The 27794-nt window shown below is 45.8% G+C and overlaps 1 protein-coding gene and 1 pseudogene across 1 annotated transcript in view; one reads left to right on the top strand and one right to left on the bottom strand.

Moving 5' to 3' along the window:
- Positions 1 to 27794, top strand: part of LOC146186980 (uncharacterized) — a 114109-nt gene that overhangs the window by 8725 nt on the left and 77590 nt on the right. The gene's annotated exons all lie outside the window — the stretch shown is intronic.
- Positions 6 to 27731, bottom strand: LOC146186982 (uncharacterized; annotated as a pseudogene).

Raw genomic sequence — 27794 nt, forward strand, 5'->3', positions numbered from 1 at the left:
GGGCGTCATAAAGGAAGAAGAAGCTGGGGAGAAGAAGAAACATAAGCCAAAGTGGTGTGTGCTGATGTTCCTTGGGGACTCGCAGCGCTTTAGACGACAAATAAACACCCCCATTATGTACTGAGTACGTAACAGTTGTGGTGGAGTTTGTGGTGTAGATCAACACGGATCTCCGTTGTCTTCGACGAAGCCGCCGACTCGCTGGTTTGCCACCCCTACCATGTAACAGGGCTCAAGACGGCGACGCTGATCGAACAACACCTGCGGCGAGCAAATGGCAGCACTACCGCGAGCCGCGCACATTTGGCGGAAAATCTGACGAGGACATCGACGAGTGGCTAATCAACAACGAACGGGTGAGCCGGTACAATCATTGGGATGCGACCGTGAAACTAGCGAACGTAGTGTTCTTGGAAGGCACTGCCCTAGTTTGGTTTGATAATCATGACGACTCACTTACCAGCTGTGATTGTTTCACAGAAGAGATAAAGGAGTGCTTTGGCGACGGATCCGCGAAGAAGAAACGCGCAGAGCAAACGTTGATGCCAGGTACCTGGCGAGACTGGCACCGCATATATCGAGGATATTATGAAATTGCGCAAGATTGCAAACCCTCGAATGTCTTAGGAAGATAAAGTGGGGCACTTGCTTAAAGGTATCGCTGTAGATGGGTATAATTTTCTTATTAACAAAGACAATTTGAACTCTACAGCTGACTTCATCAAGCACTGCCGCACTTTGAAACTTTGAAGTTGCGTCGCATCACGCCTAAATTTGGGCGACTGGCCAACGTCACATCTGTTGCGAGCGTTGATGTCAGTGATCCGGAGTCCATGGCTGATCTGATACGCCGGATCGTGCGGGAAGAAATACTGCGTGACAAAGATTCTGCGTGCCGGGAAGAATACCAGTATGACGGTTGCCCGCTGCAAGCAAACCCGCACCCCCATCAACTTCCCAGACTGCGGCTTTAAATGCGTCACCCTTTGGCGAGAGCAGAGAGCATAACAATTTAAGCACTTCTCAGCCACTGATGGGCCGAAGGACCACCTACACACGCCAGGTGGTTCGTCAGCAACGCCGTCCAGATTACTACCGGCAATCAGAAAGAGTTTCCACCCGCATTTACTCGGACCGGTGGCGCCACCTGTGTGTTATAGCTGTGGTATGACCGGACATACATTGCATACATCTCCCGGTATTGCCGCCGGCCTGCTACCACAAGATCATCGCCCGCTGCCCAACGTTCCTGATCATTTCGACACAGAATTTTGTCCGACACCGGCTCTGGATACATACAGCCCGGCACAGATGCGAAGCGGATCGCCTGTTTCGAACCGCAGCTTGACGCCGCCAACCCAAAGACAGCGACAATCACCGTCACCTCGGCGCCGTTCTTCCCCTTCGGGAAACTAGAAGACGCGGCCGATGGTCGTGATGTCGCCGGAAAATCAACGTTCCCAATACATCTGCCTGTGTTTATGTTAAAGAACAAACTCGAAGTATCCATTGACGGCATCCACACTATGGCACTAATTGACACTGGAGCAATAGTCTCTGTTATGCGTTTAGCATTCAAGAATTGATTAGGACATAAAGTGATGTTTAGCGTGAATCAAGCTGTGGTATTCCGTGGTGTTGGCGGTGAATCATTGGTGCCTCTGGGTGTGTGCTATGCGAAAGTTGTGATTGGTGGCCAAGCGTTTCGAGCCGAATTCACAGGGCTGCCTCGTTCCACGCATGAAGTAATTCTAGGTATACACTTTTTGCAATAGTGTGGTGCAACGTTAAACTGCCGTAGTGGACAGATTTCGCTTAATGCTGCGTTGATGCCGGCTCTTGAAGAAACCTCGTCGCTCGATTTAGGAGCATTTTCTGTGTCTGAAGATACAGTTGTACCTGCGATGTCCGGAGAATTCATTCAAGTTATTTCATCTACGACTTTATGCGAGGATTTCGATGCTGTAGTGGAACCTACAGCACTGGCCTGTGCAAAGAAAAGTGTCTTGGTGCCTCGTTGCATACTTTCAGTCACCAGAGGCCACACCTTGCTGTGAAGTGTAAACTATTTAGACGAGCCAGCCGTGTTTCCTCGTGGCATGAGGCTCGCTCATTACGAGGAAGGCGTGTCGAATTACATGGCGGCACTAAGTAACCGCGCTCCTGAAGAGAAAACATCCCATTTTGCAGAGTCTCGAATTCAGGCAATGATAAACACATCTTTGGGTGCACAGGAGAGCCGAATTGGGACTGATCTGCTTTCCAAGCATGTTTCGGGTTTCGACTTCGCCAGAGATCATCAGCCACCGATGCCAAATTCTCGCATCCATCATTCGATTGATACTGTAATCTCTCGCCTTATCAGACAGAAGCTCTATCGTGTGTCTCCGACCAAACGTCAGCTTATTGACGAGCAAGTTCATGACATGCTCCAAACTGCCGTTATCCAGGAATCTTCAAATCCTTGGGCGGCTACAGTTATTCTCGTTAAAAAGAAAGACAACACATGGCGTTTCTGTGTGGACTATCGTCGCCTTAACGCCGTCACCAAAAAAGATGTACAGTACATCCACTTCCACGTATTGACGATGCAATCGACTGTCTTCATTCGGCGTCATACTTCTCTTCGGTAGACTTGAGATCGGGGTACTGGCAGATACTGATGAACCCAAGCGACAAAGAAAAGACCGCATTTGTGACACCCGATGGTTTTCTGAGTTCAACGTGATGCCCTTTGTATTGTGCAATGCGCCTTCCAATTTCGAACGATTCATGGACACCATTCTGCGCGGACTCAAGTGGAAAAATTGTTTGTGCTATTTGGACGACGTTGTGACCTTGGGGAAGACATTTCAGGAACACAATAGCTGCCTCGCCATCGTTCTTGATTGCATTGAGAGAGCAGGCCTTGTCCTCAACTGTAAGAAGTGCCACTTTGACGAACGCCAAACAATTGTTCTTGGTCACACGGTCGATAAGGATGTTGTTTGGCCGGATCCTCAGAAGATTGCGGTTGTAACCAGCTTTACAGCACCGAAATCAGTGAAGCAGCTTCGGAGCTTTTTAGGACTGTGTTCCTATTTTTCGTCGTTTTGTGCCCAGATTCGCTGGCATCGCATACCCGCTCACGTGCCTTTTGCACAAAAATGCACCGTTCAATTGGACTACTGACTGCGACCCTGCCTTCCACCACCTCAAATTTCTTCTGACATCAGGACCTATCCTACGTCACTTCTGTCCTTCTGCCCCACCGAAGTTCACACCGATGCTAGTGGCGTGGGCGTTGGCGCAGTGCTCATCCAGCGTCATGGCACCGATCAGCACGTGATAGCTTATGCTAGTCGTTCGTTGAGCAAGGCGGAGCTTAACTACACCGTTACTGAACAAGAATGCCTCGCAGTGGTTTTTGCGGTGCAACGATTTCGTTCCTACCTATATGGCAATGTTGTTACCATCGTCACTGACCACCATTCGCTCTGTTGGCTCATAAATTGTCGTGACCCTTGCGGCCGGGTCGCTCGATGGGCATTTCGGTTACAAGAGTTCACTGTGGCATACAAAAGCCGCCGTCAACATGCCGACGCTGACTGTCTGTCACGCTTGCCGCTTTCGTCAACTGGTAGTGATGGTAACTTCGATGACTACCTGGCGTCTATCTCAGCAACGTTTCCTGACCCTCAACTGTTCCAGACAAAACAACGCAACGATCACACTTTGGCACCTCTCTTCTCTGCCGCTCAAGGTTCAAGAGATGTGCGTTTCTGCGTTCGTGCCGGCCTGCTTTACAAGAAGAATTTCAACCCCGGAGGTGCACGCTGGCCCAAAATGCGTCAAGCCATTCAGCGCTATGTAGCTACTTGTGTCAAGTGCGAGCAGTACAAGCTCCCTCCTTCCCATTCACCGGGACCGTTGCACCCTATTGCGCCTCCGACCGCACCCTTTGAGCAGGTGGGCATCGATCTCTTGGGTCCTTTTCCGCGATCTTCGAAAGGTAACCGGTGGATAGTGGTATGTGTTGGCCATCTCACGCGATATTCAGAAACAGCCGCAATACCCTCAGCCACTGCTTACGAAGTATCCCTATGTCTTCTGCGATTTCTCGTCCTGCGCCATGGCCCTCCTCGAGTTCTGATCAGTGACCATGGGCACCAATTTACAGCTGAAGTTATCGAAGAACTCCTTCGTCTATGCACCTGCGATTACCGTCATACAACGCCGTATCACCCGCAATCGAATGAACTTGTTGAACGGACCAACCGCACTCTGACCTCTATGCTGGCGATGTACGTGCACTCTGATCACAAGGACTCGGATGACATCCTCCCTTTCATTGCATACGCGTATAACACTGCACTGCATGAGACAACTAGCTACAGTCCGTTTTACCTCCTGTATGCTCGAGTTCCCCGCAGCTGTCTTGATACCATCCTTCCTTTCTCCCTCCACAACGAGCCTTATATCGCCACCACTTTATGTCGAGCCGAAGAAGCTCGCCGCGTTGCCCGCCTTCGCATCCTGACTCACAGGAACGTTCGAAGGAGCGTTATGACAACCGGTGCCCACATGTCTCTTACGTGCCCGGTGATTTAGTGCTGCTGTAGACGCCGCTGCGCAAGCGTGGTTTAGCACAGAAGCTGCTGTTTCGCTATAGTGGCCCTTTTGTCGTTTTGGAGTGCCTGAGTGACGTGAACTATGTAATTTCACGCCGCACCGAAAGTGGCCGATGCTCACGCTGGACTCAGGTGGTGCATGTGGCTCGGCTAAAAAGGTTTCATCCCCGGCACCTTCCTTAAACTGTTTGCCCTGGGGCTTCGTCTTCGAGGGGGAAGTGTCACGTGCTTCGGGGCGTCAGAAAGGAAGAAGCTGGGGAGAAGAAGAAACAGAAGCCACAGTGGTGTGTGCTGATGTTCCTTGGGGGACTCGCAGCTCTTTAGACGACAAATAAGCACCCCCGTTGCGTACTGAGTACGTAACAATATGTTAAAAAGATCATAAATTTTAGCTTACAGGTAATGCAAACATCTGTGTGAAGAAACCATGAACAACCATAATAGCCATTGTACTGCACGACATTCTGCATTGCAGCCCTTGCAGGAACATCTGCGACGCAGCTAATGCAGTACACCTAGAAGAGAAATTATAGTGGGTGAACAGCGTATCAGACAGGATGGAATGACGACACAGGAAAACCTTTGCCTAAAAGCATGTAACTGCCATCATCAGCTTATCGCACACATTTATTGGTATGATGTTAGTCAAAGTATAGATTTGCGCGATCATCCAGAAGAGTTCGAACTGTCATGCAGTTTATGTAAAACTTGTTTTCAATAAAAACGTTGCCTGAAAAATTTTGCTAGTCAAGACAGAGATTGTTCAAGTCCTTAGTAGTATCTGAATTAAGGAACGGCGAGCAGTATCGTTTTGCATTTTTAGATAACAATAATTTGATATCTCATAAGGAAAAGAAAATTTAAGAAACTCACCTTGGATCTTACTGCTATATCTCTGGCTTTCCAAGTAGTGCCTTCCTGGGCTACTCTCTCAATTCGAACGCAGAAGGCTTGAAGGAGTAGCGTCATATTTTGGTGTTTGCTGCCATGCCACAAAATTGGGAGAATGATGGATCGCCATCGCAGGACAGATGGCAGCTCGTTGATTGTTAGCTGCTCTAGCCAAATTGCATATTTTGCCGATTTAAAAATTGGACTGGCACCTGCATTTAACGAAACTGCAAAACGTGATGACCACAATTTATTCTAGCACGATACTTGCTATAGAATTGCCCGTCAGTCAAGTCAGATTTTCCTGTCTCGCTGGTTGAATTCAGGTTTTCCAGGGATTCTACTAGCTTTTCCCGCTTCGTCCGCGCGTACCGAGGCTAGCTTAGTTGCCAGCGGTAGACCAACGAAGTAGCTGCCCTTCGACGTTAAATTCCTTCGGGAATACTGTTCACACACCGAACACGCCGGCGAGATTTCCTGTCTGGCTTGTATGTTTCCCGGTGTAGTTTTGAGCAGCGTTTGACATGTTGGGCATTAAAAATGAAATGCAATGTCATCATGAAATGCACGAGCAAATTTCCGCAAAAGATATTTGCTCTCTAGAAGATTGTTCCTTCCGAGAAGCTTGTTCTGCAGTTTCAACAACCTTTCTATGCTTGTCCATGCCAGACCTTCTTCAATAGCATAATCCATGATGAGAACGAGAGTGCAGAGAGCGATGTTCCGCTTTCTAGTGGTGTCACAAATTCAATGAACTGCCTGTTGGAGACCGTTTGCGAATGGCCGGATCGAAAAATATTTCCGGTGTTGCGATCTTCATCTGTGCAGTTCGGAACTTCATCTGTAAAGTCAAAACTTCATCTGAGCACTCCACGGGATCATCTAGTTCACAGCAGAGTTTGTTGTATGAATCAGAAGCCGAAGATTGCGTGCTCGACATTGTTACACTGGTGCAATCTTCCGTCATAATCCTGTGCGCCGTCGACCTCGGGATGACCTCATAATCTGCGGCATCTGGCTCTGAATATCGCTTGCGAGCTTCGTGTTTTTTTGCAGGAATCATTCTAATTTCTCACCGGCCGCCTCCAAACCACGAGACAACAAAAGAAGCAATTACAAGATAAATGGGCCTTGAAGAGACTAAAGAGGGAACCACAGATTCGATTGGATTCAAGTAGCCATAATAGAAAAAAATATTTGTGAAACCCAGTATGTCTTTTTTTTTCTATACATTGTCTAAGATTAGTTTTTAAAAGTATACTTTTTATGCTAGCCCAATGTAAAATATGAATAACAATATCATGCATTGGCTACTTTAATTTAAACTGTTTAAACTGGCCGAATATTTGAAAGCGCAGCCAATCCAAGCCAAGCGGCTGTCACGAACGTGTTTCTTTTTGTTGTTATCTATCTCGGGCCTAATTGTGCTTGCCGCTATCAAAATGTGTGCCCTGGTGCGTTTTTTGAACGGTCCCGACGGGAAAGTTCACCGTGTCCCCGCTATTGATATCAAAGAGTTCAAACCAGTAGATGGCCCGGACTTCGATCCAAGTTCGTGTACTTTGCCTATTGGCTTGACCCGGAAAACGAAAACTATACAGCACAAGTACTGATGTTGACAGGTTAGTAGACTTGTTTTCTTAAAATCATTTCTCTTTCTATACGCACCTAAAGGCGAATATTAACTGAACCGTGTCGATTTTTCGCAGAGACTGAAGGACTGGAAAAAAAGCAGCAGTCAAAAAGTGTTCGGAAGACAAACATTCCGGTATCAGAACATGAAGTGGACGCCAGTGACAGCGATCGCACACCACTGTTGCAGAAGGCAAAGCGGGTATGTTTGTAACGCAATTTAGGTAGCAGATAGATTTAATAGAGATTCACTGCATTTCAGGACAAAATAAAGATCAGCAGGTGGCTACAAAGAGCCAAGCATGTGACCGCATTTTGAAGCAGCAGCTTGAAAATTCCAAAAGAAAACAGAAGGAAACATCCAGCTGTCCCGCTGTAAGGGCATCCGGCAAAAAATTTCATAACTTGTGGTAAGTTTTTTTTTTTTTTTCAGGCGCGAAAGAAACGGCACGAATCTACATCCAGCAGCGACATTGACGAATGCGTTGTGGCAGAGTCCAAGAAGCAGAACGCAAGGCACTGCGGCTAGCGATGTAAGAAGAGCGATATGAGAAGTGTGAAGACAACGAAAAGCTCCTTGGAAAAATTAAATCACCACAAGACTGAATTGATGGACGCTGTTCACAAGTATGGTAACAGTATCTTGCTAGATTGCTGTAAAGTGGCTTCATGGTTTGGGATAAATTATAAATGCTCTTCCCCTTCATGGATCACTGCCTTGTCGTGGCGGAGGGGCTTGCAAAACTCGATGAAGTCGTGAGCTCTGCTGTGTAGGGCCACCCAAGATAGACAGGTCACGGCAGAGAGTTCTGAAAAATGTGATTCACTGAAGGTAATGGCAACCCACTCCAGTATTTCCTGCCAAGAAAACCCTATGGCCAGTCACAATAGCAATAATGATATGGCGCCGGAAGATGAGCCCCCCAGGTTGGAAGGCGTCTCACATGTTACTGGGGATGCACGAAGGGCGATTCCTAGTAGCTGAAGGACGAATGAAGCGGCTGGGCTAAAGCCAAAAGGACGCTCAGTTGAGGATGTGTCGGAAAGCGACCAGAAAGTCCGATGTTGCAAGAAGATATATCATATATCTATGACGCAAGGTAAACTGGATGTCGTCAAGCGAGAAATGGACAGATTGAACTGATATCTTGGGTATCAGCGAGCTCAAGTGGACTAGAATGGGAGAATTTACCTCCGGCAACCATTGTCTTTTATTTTGGGCACGAATCCAAGAGAAGGAATGGGGCTGCTCTCATAGCGAACAGAACAATGGGCAAAGCAGTGCTAGGGTACAACCTCAAAAACGACCGAATGATTTGACTTCGGATCCAAGGTCACCCTTTCAACGTAAGTTATCCAAGTCTATGCACCAACCACTACAGCTGAAGAAGATGACGTTGAGAGATTTTATGCGGACCTGCAATGCCTTTTAGACCGCACTCCATCATCAGACGTCGTTTTTCTCATAGGAGACTGGAATGCTAAGGTCGGGAGTTAAGAAATATCAGGAATTACAGGCAACTTCGGTCTTGGTGAGCCAAATGAAGCTGGGCAGAGGCTAGTAGAGTTTTGTCAAGAAAACCACCTGACCATAGCAAATACTCATTTTCAACAGCACAAGAGGCGCCTGTACATATCGACTTCAACGGACGGTCTGTACAGGAATCAGATCGATTGTATTCTTTGCCGGCAGAGATAGAGAAGCGCTATATAAGCAGTAAAAAAAAGACCTGGGGCTGATTGTGGCACCGATCATCAGCTTCATGTAGCCAAAATTAAGCTTCGATTGAGGAAAACGCAGAAAACTAGAAGGCCTTTCAGGTATGATCTGGATCAAATATCATCAGATTATGCTGTGGAAGTGAGGAATCGATTTCAAGAATTAGATCTAGAAGACAGAGAGCCTGAAGAGATGTGGACTGATGTTCGTAATATAATACAAGAAGTTGCTACTAAGGTAGTTCCAAAGCAATAGAAATGTAAGAAAGCAAACTGGGTATCTGAAGAGGCTTTGCAAATAGCTGAGGAAAGGAGGATGGCAAAAGTTATTGGGGAAAGAGAAAGATACAAGGTTCTCAATGCTGATTTTCAGAATATAGCAAGGAGAGATAAGAATGCCTTCCTAAACATACAGTGCCAAGCAGTTGAGGACAACAGACAATTAAGGAACACAAGAGCTCTGTATAAGAGAATCAAATATATCAAAGGAAGCTTCTGTGCTAAGCTGGGCGTGATAAAAGACAAAGTAGGCAAGGACCTCACTGAAGCCTCAGAGATAAAGAGGTGGCAGGAATACACAGAACTGTACAATAAGGACCCGGATTTTGCAAACCCAACATAAGACGGTTGTGATTGCTGATCTCGTGCTTGGCATGCTGGAGAGTGAAGTTGAATGGGAATTAGGCAGCCTTGCTAAGACCAAAGCTAGCGCAATTGATGGCATTCCAGCTGAGTTGCTTCAAATCCTCAACCATGACGCCGCAAAATTCTGCATACATCATGTTAGAAGATTTGGACAACCCTGCAATGGCCCCAGGATTGGAGGAAGTCAGTTTACATCCCCATTATAAAGAAAGGCAGTGCTAAATATTGTTCCAACTACCGCACGATAGCGCTTATTTCGCATCCTAGCAAGGTGATGTTGAAAATCCTCCAAGGTAGGCTGCAGCAGTATGTCGATCGGCAGCTTCTGGACGTGCAAAGTGGGTTTCACAAGGGCAGAGGAACTAGAGACCAAATTGCCAATCTTCGCTGGATCATGGAAAAAGCAAGAGTTCCAGAAACCCAACTACTTCTGCTTTATTGATTATGCGATAGCATTTGACTGCGTAGATCACAGCATATTGTGGCAAGCTCTTCAAGAGATGGAAGTTCCAATTCACCTCATCTGTCTTCTTAGGAACCTGTATGAAGGGAAAGAAGCCACAGTCAGAACTGGGCATGGTCTTACTGAATGGTTTGGTTTCCGACTGAGAAAGGAGTGAGGCAAGGCTGCATACTGTCGCCCTGCCTATTTAACCTATATGCAGAATGCATCATGAGGAAGGCCGGTCTGGACGAGTTTTCAGCTGGAGTGAAGATTGCTGGAAAACGTATCAACAACCTTAGATTTGCGGATGATACCACTTGAATGGCAGAAAGTGAAGTGAAGCTCAAGAGACTTCTGATGCGCGTACAAGAAGAGAGTGAGACATTTGGACTTAAACTGAACATTAAAAAGATAAAGATCATAGCGTCTTGCCCTATCAAGTCCTGGAGCATCAATGGACAAGAAGTAGAAGCTGTGACAGAGTTTCTCTTCTTAGGCTCCAAGATTACCCCGGTAGGATACTGCAGCCATGAAATTACGAGACGCCTGCTTATGCGAAAGAGAGCCATGGTTAGCCTTGACCGCCCAGTAAAGAGCAGAGACATTAGTTAGCAAACCAAGATCCGTGTAACTCGTGCTATGGTCTTTCCAGTTGTGATGTATGGATGCGAGAGTTGGACTGTGAAGAAGGCTGACCGCCGAAGAATTGACGCGTTTGAATTGTGATGCTGGCGGAGACTCTTGAGAGTTCCTTGGACTGCCAGATCAAATCAGTCGATATTGTCGACCATAAACCCTGACTGCTCATTGGAGGGTCAAATTCTAAAGTTAAAGCACGGCTGCTTTGGTCATCTGATGAGAAGAAAGGAGTCGCTGGAGAACGATTTGATGTTGGGGAAGGTTGAGGGTCGCCAGAGAAGGGTTAGGCAGCGAACGCGATGGTTAGATGGCATCCTCGAGGCACTGCAGATGAAGTTATGTGATGTTAGGAAGATAGTGAGAGACCGGAAAGCGTGGCCTGACATGTTCCGCAGGGTCACGAAGAGTCAGACACGACTGAACTGATAGATGCTCTTGACATGCGGAAATGATAGTCATTTTTTTGAGAATTTATTTGCCGAGAAGTGTTTAGTTAAGCTGACTATTATGTTTCAGTGCACAAACTACGTGAAGAGCAAACGCTCCGTAAGAAACAAGCATCCGAGACTCGGGCAGTGAGCATCCTACCGACAGCTGGGGCATATTTGGACAGTGGCAAGGTTATTCTACGATACAGTTGTAGAATGAATAATAAACTATCATACACATTTTATTGAAAGCTCTTTACTAACCCAAGTAGCACAAACTGGGCTTCGAAGGGTGGGCCCCGGTGGGTCCGATGTAGGCAATGCAGGACAGCCCCGGTGGGCTCAATGTGGGTGCTGCAAGAGGGGCCGACGTAGGCCTGAAGGGGGCTGTCGACAAAGCCCTGATGGGCCCCACTAGGGACCGATGCAGGCAGCCCTTGCGGGGCTGCCCACCTTTTTCCCGCATTGCCAAAAGGACACATCCGCCAGCTCCCCCCGATAGTCCTACTTTGGACAGATTCGGGCAGCAGCTCTGGATGAACATTTTTTTATTTCGGTAAGCCCCTCAGATAATGACATAGGAGCGATGCGGGTTCTATAGCGCAAGCCGCACTTGGGTTTGCCCACATTATTCCCATAGGGGTCCAACGCAAGAAATTGATGGGAAGCCCTAGTCCAAGTTTTCCCAATCAATATTTATGCACATAATTAAGTTATTACTTTATACATGTCTGCACTTTCTAAACAGCCACAATATTAAATTTTGCAATAATTCATAACATTATTCTAGCCTAAATGACTTCATATACGTCTTTCTCAGGCTATGGAGATGTGTGTTTTGAAAAGTAATTTTGTGCCAAGAGTTGCAGGCGGTCCACTGCAACTACATAAGGAGCAACAGTTAGCAATCAGTGTGTTTTCGTATTTGTAGCGCAATTTGCATGAGCGCGAAAACTAAAGCCATGTAATATTTATAACCGACTAAATATGGCAACAACTGTTATACAAATCACCGTTAATAGTAATTTACGGCAACATCTAATACAAATAAAGGTTTGAAAAAATTATTACACAATTGCACGCACGCCTTCTAGCCCCATTACGGCCGATGTGAGACCTGCAGCGGTTTTGTGTGGGCAGCCCCAATTGGGGTGGGTGTTGTTTTTGATCCTAGAGCCCACCTGCTGTTGCAGGTGCCTTCAAAGTCCCCACAAATGGCCGATTTTGGTACCATGCGAGCACGCCCGTCTTCCAGCCCCATTACAGCCTATGTGGGACCTAAAGCGGTTTAGCTAAGGCTGCCTCATTTGGGCTTCACGAGGGCTTGCCCAAATTGGGTTCTTATTACTATTTCACCTGCTCTCAAGTAATCTACAAGCGGCCAATCGGGGCAGCATGTGGTATATGTCCGTTTTTTTTTTGCCCCACTAAGGCCGATGTTGGTCCCACAAAGATTTAATAGGGCGGCCTCATTTCGGATATATGAGGGCTTTCCCATAAAGAGCCCACATTTAGGTTGGATTGCCCTTCAATATCCGACAAGGGACCTTGTAGTCTGGATGCAGGAATGTGCTCTGCATTAGTCCAAGCAACGTCGCTATGGGACCTATGCAGAAGGAACAGGGGCAGGGCCAAATGGGGCTTGCCCACGTTTGCCCCATCGGGGACCGATGCAGGTTTTATGATGGTTGCCCCAGCCCCACTTGCCTACATCAGGCCTACGGGGCCCCACATTCTGTGCTACCTGGGAACATGGCCCCATTAAAGGTACCTCTAATATATCTTCGGTTATTAACATGATGCACCACGCAGCAGAGTAGGCGACGACACACAGGAGAGGCACACATACACAAATACACATAAACAAGGACAATGGTGCACTGAAAACTGATTAAATCTAACACCAACATCCACTTCCTTCTCCACTTCTAAGAACGCGCACCAATTCTTTGACGGTCCTCCCAATGATGTGAAAGGTCTTCCTCTTTCTTTGACAGGAGAACAGAAGGCATTCTAACGAAGTCTTCACCAGCAAAATATTTCTCCCAAGCTTCCAGAATCTATCTGGTTAATCTGTCCTTGTTCTTCCTCAAAACTGCTACCTAATTAAGTTCTGTTGAAGACATTTCTTTTTCACAAAGAGTGCAGTCCTTGCAGTGTATCGCAAGGTTAGTCCCGGACTTTTCGAACATCGTAGAGGCATGTTCTCTAATCCTATCATTTATGCATCTTCCGGTCTGGCCGATATAATTCTTACCACAGGACAAGAAGATGCGATAAAGTTGGATGCACTCAGAGCATCTTGTTCGATGCTCTGTTTTGCATCTCGATCGATTGTCATTCCCATTTACACGCGCACACATACTTCTAGCTTTGTTGGGAGCCGTAGGAATTATACGAACGCCGTACTTCCCTATCTTCATCATCTTGTGGGTGAAGCCATGGATATACGGCACCAAAAGCGAATGACATTCGGGACTGAAAATATTCAATCTATTAGGCGAAACATATTTCCTGTATAGAGTGATGTTATATGTTTTGTTTGGGTGCCCAACTATTTACATCACAGGAATATGAGAGGCGACAAGATTTCAATATTGAACAATACCTCCTGCACCGCATTGTTTGAGATATGGTGACCAGCTTACTGGTGTTCGTGTTTTATTTGTATGTTCGTACCTTGAACTAGAGGAGGCGTCACTTTTCCGCATTCTTATGAACCAAATACCTGCACACCCATGCAATTTTCTTGACCACTACCCAATATTTGCATTGAAAAGTGTTTTGAAATTTCTAATAAAAGTAGGCTTTTTGCATAAAACTTACTTATCGACCTAGGCCTCAGCCCGGCTCGTCTCTTTCATAAGAGGGCTGAGACGTTAGCCTTTTAAAGCATGTTCATGTCTACTTTTAATTTTTCTACAGCTCATTATACATTGCAAATATATTTTTAGGCCCTATACATCATTGTTTTTACAAATTGTTTACAGCAAATGATATTTTAGGCCCTATAGACTATTCTTTTTTTTCTTCACAAAACGTCACAGCCGCACATTGTAGTAAGTTGAGTTGACCTTTCGACTTGCGTACGGCGCTCTTTGGCCTGTGATGCCCTTGCACCACCAAAACCCGCCGTCATCATCAAGGACATGCTACGAAAGAAGGTGACACTGAAGTAATCTTGTCCTTGGGCAGCTCCTGTCCTCTTCGTGTGCAAGAAAGATGGTTCGTGAGATTTTTTGTGGAATACCGATATCTTAATTCTGTTACTGAAAAACACGTATGTCCTATACCCTTGATTACTAAGACGGATAATACCACCACGCATGAGGCGAATTGGTAGAGCCCATTAATCATGCTGTATGACAGACCACCACGATATTCTCTGAATAATATCCGGTCCTTCTAAAGCTGTGAAGATCCCTGCCTGGCTGAGACCCTCTGCCTCGCCGAAGAAGAGCAAACAATTGCCCGCTTACGATCTGGTGTTTCACAGGAACGCTCCAAAGCACAATATGATGCCAGTCATCGGCAGTCATCGTATCACATACTCTATAGGTGGTTTAGTCTGGCCGTGGTGTCGAATACGGCGCCGTAGCCTGCGTCAATAACTTAACCCACTATGATGGTCCATATGTGGTCGTCAAAAATATTACTGATTTAACCTATGAAATAGCACGCCTAACAGCATTGGGTTGTCGATCTCCTAAAACCGAACAATGTTGCCGTTGCGCATTTAAAGCTGCGTTATGACGCATGAACACGCCCAGAGGGCTTCGGCTGAGGAGGGGGAAAGTAATGCTGATGACGACGACGACGTATTAGGGGGCAGAAGAGAAGAGGCGATAGTGTTTGTAACTATAGCCTCACCTCGTTACCCTTCCGTCAGCAGTGTAATAAACACTCATTTATTGTTTCAGCGTAACAATGTCTTCAAATTATATTCGGCTAAAAACTTTTATTGTTCACTACTTCTTTGATTTGTTTCCCTAGCACGCTAATGTATTTTATTAAATAGCCAAGTATACCGCTGCATTCGAATTGTTTTCGTAAAAGTAGTTACTACAAAACCCATCTCGAAAGCACACACATATATCTCTCAACATCTAGCATGCACCTCATCTGCGTCGTAAATGAGAAGTGGAGAGATCGGACACACACGTCTGAAGTAGTGACAGACTGCGCAGATTTCAATCACCTCTCGCTTTTGGTGTGACTGAGTATAAACCTTACTTATTTCATAAAAGAACGAGACGTATTGTCGATGAAAATTCCTAGCTGATTTGCATGCATACGTTATGTGTTTACCAGTTCAAGGGGAAACATCAGACCTCAGTCAACCAAAGAAGTAAGCAGGCTTTCCTGAAGGTTTCTCTGCTTTAGAGAATTATACTTATCAACTGTATGGCTGGCTGAAACATGGTTCAGATATGGCCAATACCGGCACATAGCAACAATTTATGTGTGCCGATCCCCGTGAACTGATCCTGGTTTTGCACACGCCCATTTTCAATTTCTTTAGAAACACGTTTGGCGATCTATCATCCCAGCTTAATTTTTGGGAAGGTAATTATGTCGTAGCCACCATGTAGTTTCAAGTAGTTCCAAATCGCAGCTGCCGAAAGAAACATGTAACACCCTTATATGTTTACGAAACACTTTTTCACGCAATTAAAACACGTGGCGCTTTTTTTTAAAACAAGATTAAAAAACAACAACAAAAAAGGTGCATTTTTGAAAACTTTCTGCCAAAATTTTGATTATTTTTCTTATTGACCACATATCAAGGAAGGTTATCAAATTACTGCAGAGATCAAGAAATGTCAGTTGCATAAGTTAAGTAGATTTCATGTATGTTCTCAGCTATATTCAGGCGCCTGTTGCTTAATTTGTTCTAGTAAAAATGTGAAATATGGTAAATATCAAAGCATCGATTATTGTTTTTTTTTCCTGAAAATTTAATAGGAGTAGCTTTTATCTCAAGCCAGAAATTAATTTTCATGTCATTTAAGCACCGGCATCTACGTGCTTGGTGTTCAATCAGCGCCAGTTCCGCTGGATGCAAATACAAACAGAAGCAGCACCCGTTTACTAGCTGCTCTGTTGTTATGCTGCGCAAGGCCTGATGTCGAATTACGGACGGCTCACACTCACAATCACCTTATTGGCCAACGATGACACGGCGGAAAAAGTGTTTTGATAAGTCATCACCGGTGGCGGTTTACATCATAAATACATTTTAAGTTATGCGGTAGCAACGGGCTGAATGTGAGCGGTAATTGTGATCGACGCGAGCCGCAGTGAGTGCTCACAAAGCGAAAATGGACGCCATACCATATGCGTTGGCCGGCCTGCTAGTGAGGCTGTTGTGGAGGCGTCGACGCGAGCAGCGACATAAGAGGGTGTACAAGGACCTGTTCGACCTGCCCTCCGAATTGTTTCTATGAATTTTCCGACTCTAAAAGGATATAGTACAATGGCCGTGCGACGAACTCGCCGATGAACTGATACGTGTGCGGTTAGGTGCGCTGTCAGTGCGGCGGCAGGGTCTGTGTGCGCTGCGTTTCTTCGGGACAGGGGGTGCCCGAGCCGCCATTGGCAATGAAGCATACATGGTCTCGCGCAGCCAACCGTGAGAAAGTGTGTGCGACAGGTGTCGAAGGCTATTTGTAAGGTTGGCGCACCGAGGAATTGGGTGCGGTTCCCCGTATCTAGCGAAAAGGCGGCGGTGAAGAAAGCCTTCCTTCGAGTGCCCCGGGGCAATGCTGCACACAAAGCCGCTTTCTGCATCCGCAAGGGATACTATGCCCTCAACACCATCATAGTGAGTGCACTTGTCTTGACTGCATTGCTCGGGTACAAGTCCCCGATAGCAAACGTTAACGAGGATTACGCTTGTGTTGATGCTGTTTCAGGTCTATGACGCCAACATGAAGATCCTTGCTGTGGACTGCTGCGGGACGGGGAATTTCTTTTGGGTAAGTATAGTGAAAGAATTTGTCGGTACTCGGGCGATGCATTCGTAAATGTGAACAGTAACTCACCTCTTGTGAAGCTACAATAAGGAAAGATATGCTAAATTAAGAGCAGCATGTCTCACATGCATCGACATCTTTGGATTGCTTATATTGCAGTTTAAAAATAGGACACATAACGTTTTAAAAATGCATGGTATTTCTAGTTTAAAAAAGGTAGAAACTTGTGTGTGGTACTTGTTTTGAGTAGGAACGTCCCGCATCGCTTATAGCCAGTTAAACTTGCCAGGCTTCCCTTGCCGCAGTGGTTGCTTATATATGACATTCGTGCATTGTCTGCATACCCTTGAATGTCCTGTTTGGGGATTCCTCACAGTAGGATACCTTGTATGAATCTTGCGTTGTATAGTGGAGCATGGTTTAATACTGAGTGAAGTATGTACTTAACTGCGTGCCGTATTTCGATATGCAGGAGACAGCGGCTACCTGTTACAACCGTGGCTGTCCCCTCCAGTACCAAGGCATCGACGTCCGAAGTCTTCCGAGGGGTTACACAACGCGGCACACGGCTGCATGCTGTCAGTAGTGGATAGTTACATAGGCGTGCCGAAAAGCCGGTTTCGGTGCCTGTAAAGATACTGAGCGCTCCACTATCAGCCTGAGCGTGCGGCATACATCATTTCAGCTTGTGCCACGCTGTGTAACCTTCGCCTAAATTGCCCCGAGCCTTTGGACGCGGACGATGCAGCTGGCTTCGATGACAACGGGCCACAACTGTGTGCCGACTACTATCGCATCAGGCGTACCTTCAAGTGAAAGCCATGCGCAGTGATGTTGTGAGCCTGTTCGCTAGAACCCCTCGCAAAAGGTTTGCCACCTGAGCATGGTGCTGTACAACTGCGACGCCTAGAACAGCGTTAGAGCCAGGCGGTTATCTACATCCTGTAAGTGGCCAAGTCGTCGTAGGCAGCCACGTGTCAGCTTTGCCTCACACTTGTATGTATGCCAGGAAGCCTGCTACTGCGAAGAAGTACGTGCCAAAGCGAGCCGCTGCTTCACTGACAGTGTACTCTCCCGCAAACCTCCCATTTTATCGCCGAGTTTGTTGTACAGGCAGTGCACTGTCTCCTTTTCGAGTTGTAACGTGCGTCGAAATATGCTGTTCTTTATGCACCTCCTTCGGTGTTGCCCGTGCTGGTGCAAAGCGTATCTGTGGTGAATGAGAGAGGTTCAATAAATGAGGAACGAATCAGACTGAAGCAGACTGCTTGCAATGCCTGGTTGACATGCAGTCAGTGTGCAGCCTTATTTAGCCGCATTTCGTACATTTGGATATGCAGCAGCAAAACAAATTATCTGCGATAGCATTGGCAGCAAATGTATACGCCTCAATAAATCGTACACAAAATGTACTGCACAGCGGCTAATAGGACAATGAAGATAGTCCTCATTATTGCTTGTAATTTTAGTCACCAGTTTCGGCACTTATTAAAGAGGTAGAGATGTTACAAGGGTATCAGGAAATTTCTAGGTCACATTACTTGCATGTTCGTTACATTTGGAAAGGAGGACATGCAATGCATTGCACATGGAAATGTGCAACGCAGAGCATAGGATTCGCACGTTAAATTATTATTATTGCAAAAGCGTGCATAATTGAGATGTGAGGACAAAGTCATCAGAGCATGCTGACATGAAGTGACACTTTGCAAAATTGTATCAGAACACATTTTTCACTAATCGAAACCACTTCATTTCTTTCCCCAGCCAAGAGTGCCAAGTACTAGGGGTTTTGGGGTTGAGTATCATGGCACTCACGCCCCCACTGTTTATTGCGCCACCGCGCCGCCTCCTGTAGCACCTTCCCCGGCATTCGCGTTGCTCCTCAGTGTCGTGACGCAAGAAGTTGGAAAGGACCGTGAGCTTTCGTGGCTCTCTCTCTGTCGCGTGACTATCTGCCCTATCATATTCTTCTGCTGCATAAAATGTAGCCCCAGACTCCTACTGGAGTTAGAACAGAACAAAGCGAAACCACGGGACGACCGGGAAGAAGCACAAACACAGTTGTAAGTCAGACCTTGTGCCTGCGCTTCTTTCCTGTCGTCCCGTGGTTTTGCGTTGTTCTGTTCTATGTCATGAACCAACTATGATGGACAGTAATATACGTGCGCAAAAAGACGAGACAAAGAGAAGTGGACAACGACGGCGCAGAACGGACAATTGATTTAATCGAAGAACGGAAGAGCATAATTACGTATCGATAGATCGAAGAATTCTTAAGCCATCGCTCCCGAGAGTTATTTTACAGACTGATTTATGCTTCTAAATCAGGGATGTCAGATATGGAAGATGGAAATTATAATAATAAAAAAACACACACTTGTTGTACCCAAATGCGCCTAGTCAAAATTTATAAAAATATATATAACACATGTAAAACTCCCTCCATCACACGCACGCGGTGAAAACCGCCGACGCACTATCGATTGTGCAGCATGTCATCTCTTTTTCTGTCAATGCGACGGACGTTTTACTAACACGAACATTTTGCTTTCGGTTAATATGGAAAGCCTCGGCAATTTCTCGGGTAGTCTGGCCTTTATGAAGAAACAATATATTAGTATCAACAAAGAAAGGTACACACTCACACGCGTTACAATGTTTTTCTAAGTTTGTTTTATTCTTTTTTAAGGACTGCGCATGCTCCATCAGCCTAATGTTGATGCAACGGCCTGTCTGCCCAATATACGTACGGCCACAGGACAATGATATTTGATATACTACACCCATCCTACAACTAAAACTCTTGGCGTGATTATCCTGGCATCTGTTCTTACTTCGTGTGCCCCCCAGCTTTCTTTGAACTGCTGCACCTACCTTGCCAATCTTATTAGGGGCTGAAAACAACACCTGTACGCCATATTGTGCGCCGCCTACTTTTTTAAACCGATGTCACAATGCATGTATATAAGGCACAACTGTAATTTTATTTCTTTCATTTTTTCTTTCTATATGTTCGGAACACTTCAGAGAACGCAGAACTTTTCCAGCACTAGCTACAAGCACTGAGTCTGGATAACCAGCCTCCCTACATCTATTAGCTTGGATTTCAAGGCCATTAAACATTTGATGTGCACGAGACTTATAGACAGCCATCCAAAACAAGCTGTTACTCTTCCAGACTGAAGAAGTATGGAGTGACATGAGTTGCAGTTTAAAAGAGGCTTTAAAATCCTAGGAGAATACTGCCAACACACATGATTCATATTAAAAGTCAACTTTAAATCTGTAAATTGCAATACATTTTTCTGAGGAACCTCGAAGGTGAACTTCAGTCCCGTACCATTCCGAGCAAAAATGTCAAAGATCTGAGGCACACTTACAGGATCCAAGGATCTAACTAAAACAAAGAAATCATCAACGTATCGGAATATAAGAATGATCTTTCCTGCTAGGTCGCTCTCTATTTTTCGGTCGACATAACTAAGATAAATATTGCAGAGAAATATTGCTATCGTGCAGACGTCTGGCGTGTGTACAGGTGCTAAAGTATCCCCCGTTCTCAGCAATAGTTATCTTATTTGTGTCGATCGAAAAATACAGAGCGACCTAAAAGGAAAGATCATTCCTATATTCCTATACGTAGATGATTTCCTTGTTTTAGTTAGATCCTTGGATCCTGTAAGTGTGCTTCAGATCGTTGACATTTTTGCTCGGAATGGCACGGGACTGAAGTTCACCTTCGAGGTTCCTCAGAAAAATGTATTGCAATTTATAGATTTAAAGTTGATTTTAATATGAATCATGTGTGTTGGCAGTACTCTCCTAGGATTTTAAAGCTTCTTTTAAACTACAAGTCATGTCACTCCATACTTCTTACATCTGGAAGAGTAGCAGCTTGTTTTAGGATGGCTGTCAATAAGTCTCTTGCACATCTAATGTTTAATGGCCTTGAAATCCAAGCTAATAGATGTAGGGAGGCTGGTTATCCTGACTCAGTGCTTGTCGCTAGTGCTGATAAAGGTCTGCGTTCTCTGAAGTGTTCCGAACTTATAGAAAGAAAAAATGAAAGAAACAAAATTGCAGTCGTGCCTTATATACATGCATTGTGACATCGGTTTAAAAAAGTAGGCGGCGCACAATATGGCGTACAGGTGTTGTTTTCAGCCCCAAATAAGATTGGCAAGGTAGGTGCAGCAGTTCAAAGAAAATTCGGGGGCACAAGAAGAACAGATGCCAGGTTAATCACGCCAAGAGTTTCATTAGTTGTAGGATGGGTGTAGTATATCAAATACCATTGTCCTGTGGCCGTACGTATATTGGGCAGACAGGCCGTTGCATCAACATTAGGCTGATGGAGCATGCGCAGTCCTTAAAAAAGAATGAAATAAACTTAGAAAAACATTGTTACGCGTCTGAGTGTGTACCTTTCTTTGTTGATACTAATATATTGTTTCTTCATAAAGGCTAGACTACCCGAGAAATTGCCGAGGCTTTCCATATTAACCGAAAGCAAAATGTTTGTGTTAGTAAAACGTCCGCCGCATTGACAGAAAAAGAGATGACATGCTGCACAATCGATAGTGCGTCGGCAGTTTTCACCGCGCGCGTGTTATGGGGGAGTTTTACATGTGCTGATATATATTTTTATAAATTTTGACTATGCGCACGTGGGTACAACAAGTGTGTGTACAAATATATATGCTCTTCCGTTCTTCGATTAAATCAGTTGTCAGTTCTGCGCCGTTGTTGTCCACTTCTCCTCTTTGTCTCGTCTTTTTGCGCACGTATATTACTGTCCATCATGGTTCACCAACTCGCCCAATCAGCCGTTCTTCTATAATGAACCAACTAGCCCAACAATATTCCTATTACCTACTGGAGAACATATTGAAAGTGAATAAATTTCTTCAAGTGATACAAAGTGGTCAAGTGGTCAAAAAAAAGGGGGGGGGGGGGGCGGGCAATTGCTTTCGCATTACTGATCCCGACAGCCGGCGGCTATGCTTCGAAGGAGGCTAAACGAAGTGGCGTCCGTGTGCTGTCCGATGTCAGTTGTTTGTGCTGTTGGGACTGTAGGAAGAGGAAAAGAAAATGCCCGGGCCTGCTACTGGCTCTATGGCTGAGCTACCGCTGCTGCCTTGTGCGGACAGAAGAAAAATCAAAGAAACAAAAAGAGGGGGAGAGAGACCCGCGCAACAAAAACAGCCGTCGTCCTCCGCCGGAACGGTGGCGGGTGCAGTAACGGCCAACAATACATAATAATTCGGTGGCTGTTAGCTCCCGCCGCAAGCGGTGTTGACTTAACGTCCCAGCCCCGTAGGGCCAGGAACAGCCGCCTCCTCGCTTGATGTCAGTAAACATTGAAGATCCGCAGATGGTCGAAATTACTCCGGAGCCCTCCACTATGCCACCACTTTCCGCTCTCATTCCCACCTTCCTCCCTTCCCTTACGGCGCGATTCAGGTGTCCACAGAACAAGTGTATCCGATACTGCGTCCTTACTTTCCTGTGAACCAATTAAAATGGAGGAGTAGGAGGAAACAACTTTATTTAACGCCTTACTAAGCGACAAGAATGTCCTGGCCAGAGTCCTCAAGGCCGACTGATCTTTCAGCTCGTCAGATGCTAGCCAAGCCTGCCAAGTTGGAAAAGGAGGGTGTGGAAAGTGGGGTGATTGATTGCAATAGGGCATGAAAACATGCAATGTTCTAAATTTGCATACTGTTCAGAACGATTCGGGCATGCGGGGGAATGTCTGATTCAGTATAGAAACAATCTGGCAGAAGTAAGCAGTGTATTCAGTTGTACGCGTCTACAAATACGTATTTGCGTGGTGATGAGAGATCTATCAGGAAGAGGACGTCTACGAAGAGTTTCTCTAATGCTGTCATAGTGAACGTTGATTTTTTTTTTTTGTAATGAAGAGTATTGTCCCACGTGGGTGGACAAGGCCAGGAAATCGTAGGCGTCCGGTGTTGAAGTTCGCGGGCGACGCAATGCACTGCCTTGTTGCCTGGGATTCCAGTGTGGCCAGGAATCCACCTTAGTGTGACAGTGTCGGGACGTTGTTTGGTGAGAGGGCTGCACTTAACGTCCCTGTACATAGGTGCACAGAGCGCCTACTCAACAGGGCCGTTCATGTCCCTGGGAGACCTCAGACAACAACATCGAGACCAGTAAATTACACGTCTTTCTAGCACCGAACAAGGACATTGGGTACTACAGCTGATTGCACTTAAACCTATAGACCTCCCTATAATTACCCCGCCTTCGCTCCCAGACAACCTCAGAATAACCCCCATTTCATTCACCCTACAGATTCCACGATCGGCTACACAGATGCACCCCGCACTAACTCTGGGGTGGCTGCTTACTCAACTGGGAGCTGTACCGATGCAGTGATACATACCCTCGATCCTCACATAAATATTCCGCCTACGCGACTCTCGCGACCCTGCCAATAGTCGCCAGTATTCAGAAACTTGCACAAGCATCCCCTACCCTTCAGGATATACCATATGCGCTGATTCAATACAGGCTACACGCGCCATTCATACGAGTCGCAATAGTGAAGAACTACAGGATGATCTGCACCAATTATATTAATATTATTATCATTATTTATTCGCATTACTGTACTTCGCCACACTTGAGGAGCCCCTGGAATATGGACATTGTAAGCTGGTCTGGAGCACAAGGCAGCACTCTAAGGTCAGAATGTTTCCAACATAGGAGTGAAATGCTTTCTTTCGGGCAGAATCATAGAATTCTTAGATCTAATGTAGGAATATTTGGCGATGGGGATAAGCGAAACGCCGCAAGCATCTATTCTCTCCGTCATGTTTTTCAACTTCTCTCGGAAGAAACTCTACCATCTCTTACGATAAATAGAGGGGATAAAACATAGCGTATATGCTGCCATTGACGGTACCGGAATCATGGAAGAATGCAAGCATTATCCTCATTCATCAGAAAGGGGACTCTAAGGACCTTAACAATTACAGACCAATCAGCTTACTGTCTGTTACGTATAAGGTATTTACTAAGGAAATCGCTAAAAATATCAGGACACCCTTAGACTGCAATCAAGCAAAGGATCAAGCAGGGTTTCGGAAACGTTATTCTACTATCTATCATATCCATACCATCAATGAGGTGATAGAAAAATGCTCGAAATATAACCAGCCCTTATACATAGCATTCATTGATTACGAAAAAGCATTTGACTCAGTTGAAACCTCGGCGGTGATGCAGGCATTGCGAAATCAGGGGGTAGACGAGCCGTACGTGAACGTGCTGGAAGATATATATAGTGGCTGCACAGCAACCATAGTTCTGCATAAAGAAAGTAACAAAATTCCCCCAAAGAAAGGTGTTAGGCAAGGAGACACAATCTCCCCAGTACTATTCACAGCTTGCTTAAAGGAAGTATTCAGAGACTTGGAATGGGAGCAGTTCGGGATAAGGGTAGATGGAGAATACCTCAGTAATCTGCGATTTGGTGATGACATCGCCTTGCTAAGCAACTCGGGGGATGAACTGCAAATGATTGATGACCTAGACAGGAAAAGTAGAAAGGTAGGCTTGAAAATCAATATGCAGAAGACTAAGGTAATATTCAACAGCCTCGGAAAGGAACAGCAGTTTACATTAGGTAGCGAAGTACTGGATGTGGTAGGCGAATATGTCTACTTAGGACAGGTAGTAACCGCAGATCCGGACCATGAAAAGGTAATAACAAGAATAAGATTGGGATGGAGCGCATTTGGCTAGCACTCGCAGATTATGACTAGCATCTTACCGGTATCGCTCAAGAGGAAAGTATATACAACAGTTGCATCTTACCTGTACTCACCTATGGGGCTGAAACGTGGAGGCTAACCAAGAGAGTTCTACTTAAGTTGAGGACAACCCAGAGGGCTATGGAACGAAAAATGGTAGGAGTAACATTAAGAGATAGGAAGCGTGTAGAGTTTGTCAGAGAAATAACTGACGTTACTGATATTCTAGTGGAAATTAATAAGAAATGGACATGGGCAGGACATGTAGTGCGAAGATAGGATAACCGATGGTCGCTTAGGGTAACAAACTGGATTCCGAAGGAAGAAAAGCGTAGCAGGGGGCGGCAGAAAGGTAGGTGGGCGGATGAGATTAAGAATTTCGCCGGGGTCAAGTGGATGCAGCTAGCACAGAACCGGGTTAATTGGACAAATGTGGGACAGGCCTTTGCCCTGCAGTGGGTATAGTCATGCTGATGATGATGATGGTATATGCTGACAATATCACTAATTGGACGAGTAGGGGCTCCAATGCCGATATCTCGCATAGACTTCAGATAGCGGCGGAGTCGGTAGAAGATTAAGTCATTGCCAGAGGACTGTACTACTCTCCGCTAAAGTATGAAATTTTTACTCTCATCGAAGGAACAAAAAGAAAAGACTCCTACTAAAACTCTACCCGCCGGTAGAGGTGCTTTTGGGGTGTAATAGGGTACCTAGGGTGCCAGTAATCAGTTCTAGGCATCCTTCTCCAACAGAATGGAAATAAAACAATATAGTCAAACAAGTTAGCTAAATATGTGTCTCGGGTAATTGGAAAATTCTGTAGAATCTCACTCAAAGATAAGGGTTTGCGGGAGCACTGCCTTTTGCGCCTAACACACGCGTTTAGTATCAGAAAGATCGTGTATACACCCCCATTCCTGAATCTAAGCCAGAGCGACTGACAAAACTAGATATAATTATAAGGGCGTATAAAATAGCACTAGGAATTCCCACTAGCGTCTCAACTGAGAAGCTGTTGAAAAGGGCGGTGCATATTACGTGGCGTGAAATAGCAACTGTGATGGGGGAGGCGCTACTCTGGAGACTTGAGTTCCACGAGGGCAGGAAGGTCCTGGCCAGCATAGGGGAAAACCGGAGGGAGCTTTCATACGTGGCGGCAGAAATAGATATTCAGGTTCGAAAAAGACTGAAGATCACTCCAATTTCCAAGAATATGTACCCGACAAACAACAAGGAGCGCCGGGCGCATAGATTCGAAGTTGTAAAAAAAAACTACGAGGGGTCAACTCTACTCAAAGAGCGTACTGCGTTGCGGCCTAGAAGGGGCGGCTGGGGTGGCAGTAATCGATGGAGACTACTAGACAGTGGTCACCGGATCCCTCAATGCTAGAAACTCACTCATAGCGGAAGAGGCTGCTCTGGCGTTAACCCACAGGAATACCAAAGCCAAATTCGTACTTTGCGACCTCAAGATAGCAGTAAGAAACTTTATTAAAGGAATCGTTTCGAAAGCAGCAGTAAGGATACTTTGACAATCGGCATTGGATAGAGACATCATCATGTGGGTCCCGGCTCAAGAGGGCATTCCAGGCAATGAGGCTACTAACAGTCAGTTCAGTTAAGTTTATTTATTGTCCAGTTTGCTGGAAGGTTTCCTGGATATCTCGCCCGAGATATCTACACCCTGTCGGCCGTGAAATCAGTCTTACCCGGGGCGAAGGATCCGCTCTTCACGTACACGGAAGTCACGCCTGCACACAGGAATCAAAGATTAGACCTCCCACCTCCAGATCGGTCGCTCACACATAACGAGTGCAGAGACTGGAGAAAATGAGCAAGAAATCAATTATTTTCATCTTATCCATTTTATCTATACGGGGACGAAGAGGAACCTCCAAAGTTCTGCACTAAATACGGGATAATAGCAAATCAGAATCATGTAAATTGGAATGCCACGATTCTCCCGGACATATTGATGGAATCGGGGAGAAAAATACCTGGGATGAGGGAGCGGAGGGGGCTCTACATTGACAGCATTAAAGTTGTCTTGAATTTGAAATTGTGTCTCTCTACTTACAAAATAAAGCGATCATCGGGGATAGCACCTGCCTACAGAATACGCAGGTGTCAGCATGCCAAAAATATTTTTTATGGATTTAATCGACAGCCAATATTGTTTATGTTTATTAATAGTTGTGGCCCGCACAGTGATGACTCTCACACTTAGGTGGCCGCCCCGAATATTTGACAAACTGGTGTTGAAATTTTATGAAGTTCGGACAACTTCAAGTTTCTATGTCAAACCTGCTTTAACAATGGCCAAATCAGTGGCGCTGTCGAAGGTTAGGTGCGCTACCCCCAAATTTGGCCCACTAGACACCCTGATTTCGATTCTTTTGAATTGGACAATAATTAGTTTCGAACCTAATGTTGCTATTTCTAACTTGGTAGTGATTTCCGAATGTAGGTAGGCCATCCCCCAAAATTTGTATACTTACCCATTCTTTGTACGTGCGGCGAAGGACTGTATGGACGCTACTTAGAAGCGGACTGGCCATGCGAGGGGCCAGTAATGCGCACAGATAAAAAACATGAGTCGGTATGTTCACAACACTAGGGCACAATGCGCTCACGACGGAGAGAATAACTTCACATGTCTCAAAAAGAGTTTTCGTGTGAGAGGATCGGGGCTCCGTCAGCTGCGACATCACCGGAAGTACGGACGGCAAAGTGGACTCGGTTGTGCGAAAACGCTCCGTCGTGCCGATTACTTCATGCAGGCGATTGGTAATGGACTCAAAGAGGTCATGAACGAAATCCTCTCTCTGGCGGAGATGATCCCATTCTTGTTCGATAGCTGCCCATAGTTCGTCAGCAGTAGCTATTGCAAGGTTCATACGCGACATCTGACGTTTGAGCGCTCCACAGACGTTCTCGATCATGTTCATGTGCGCCCCCATCAGCCCCCAGCGCAGGGTGCGCACTGCCCGCTTGTCAAGGGGGTGTCATACCCCTCCAGATGT

Source organism: Amblyomma maculatum, chromosome 6 (genome assembly GCF_055883805.1).
Source record: "Amblyomma maculatum isolate TAMU_Amacu chromosome 6, ASM5588380v1, whole genome shotgun sequence".
NCBI classification, from domain to species: Eukaryota; Metazoa; Arthropoda; class Arachnida; order Ixodida; family Ixodidae; genus Amblyomma; species Amblyomma maculatum.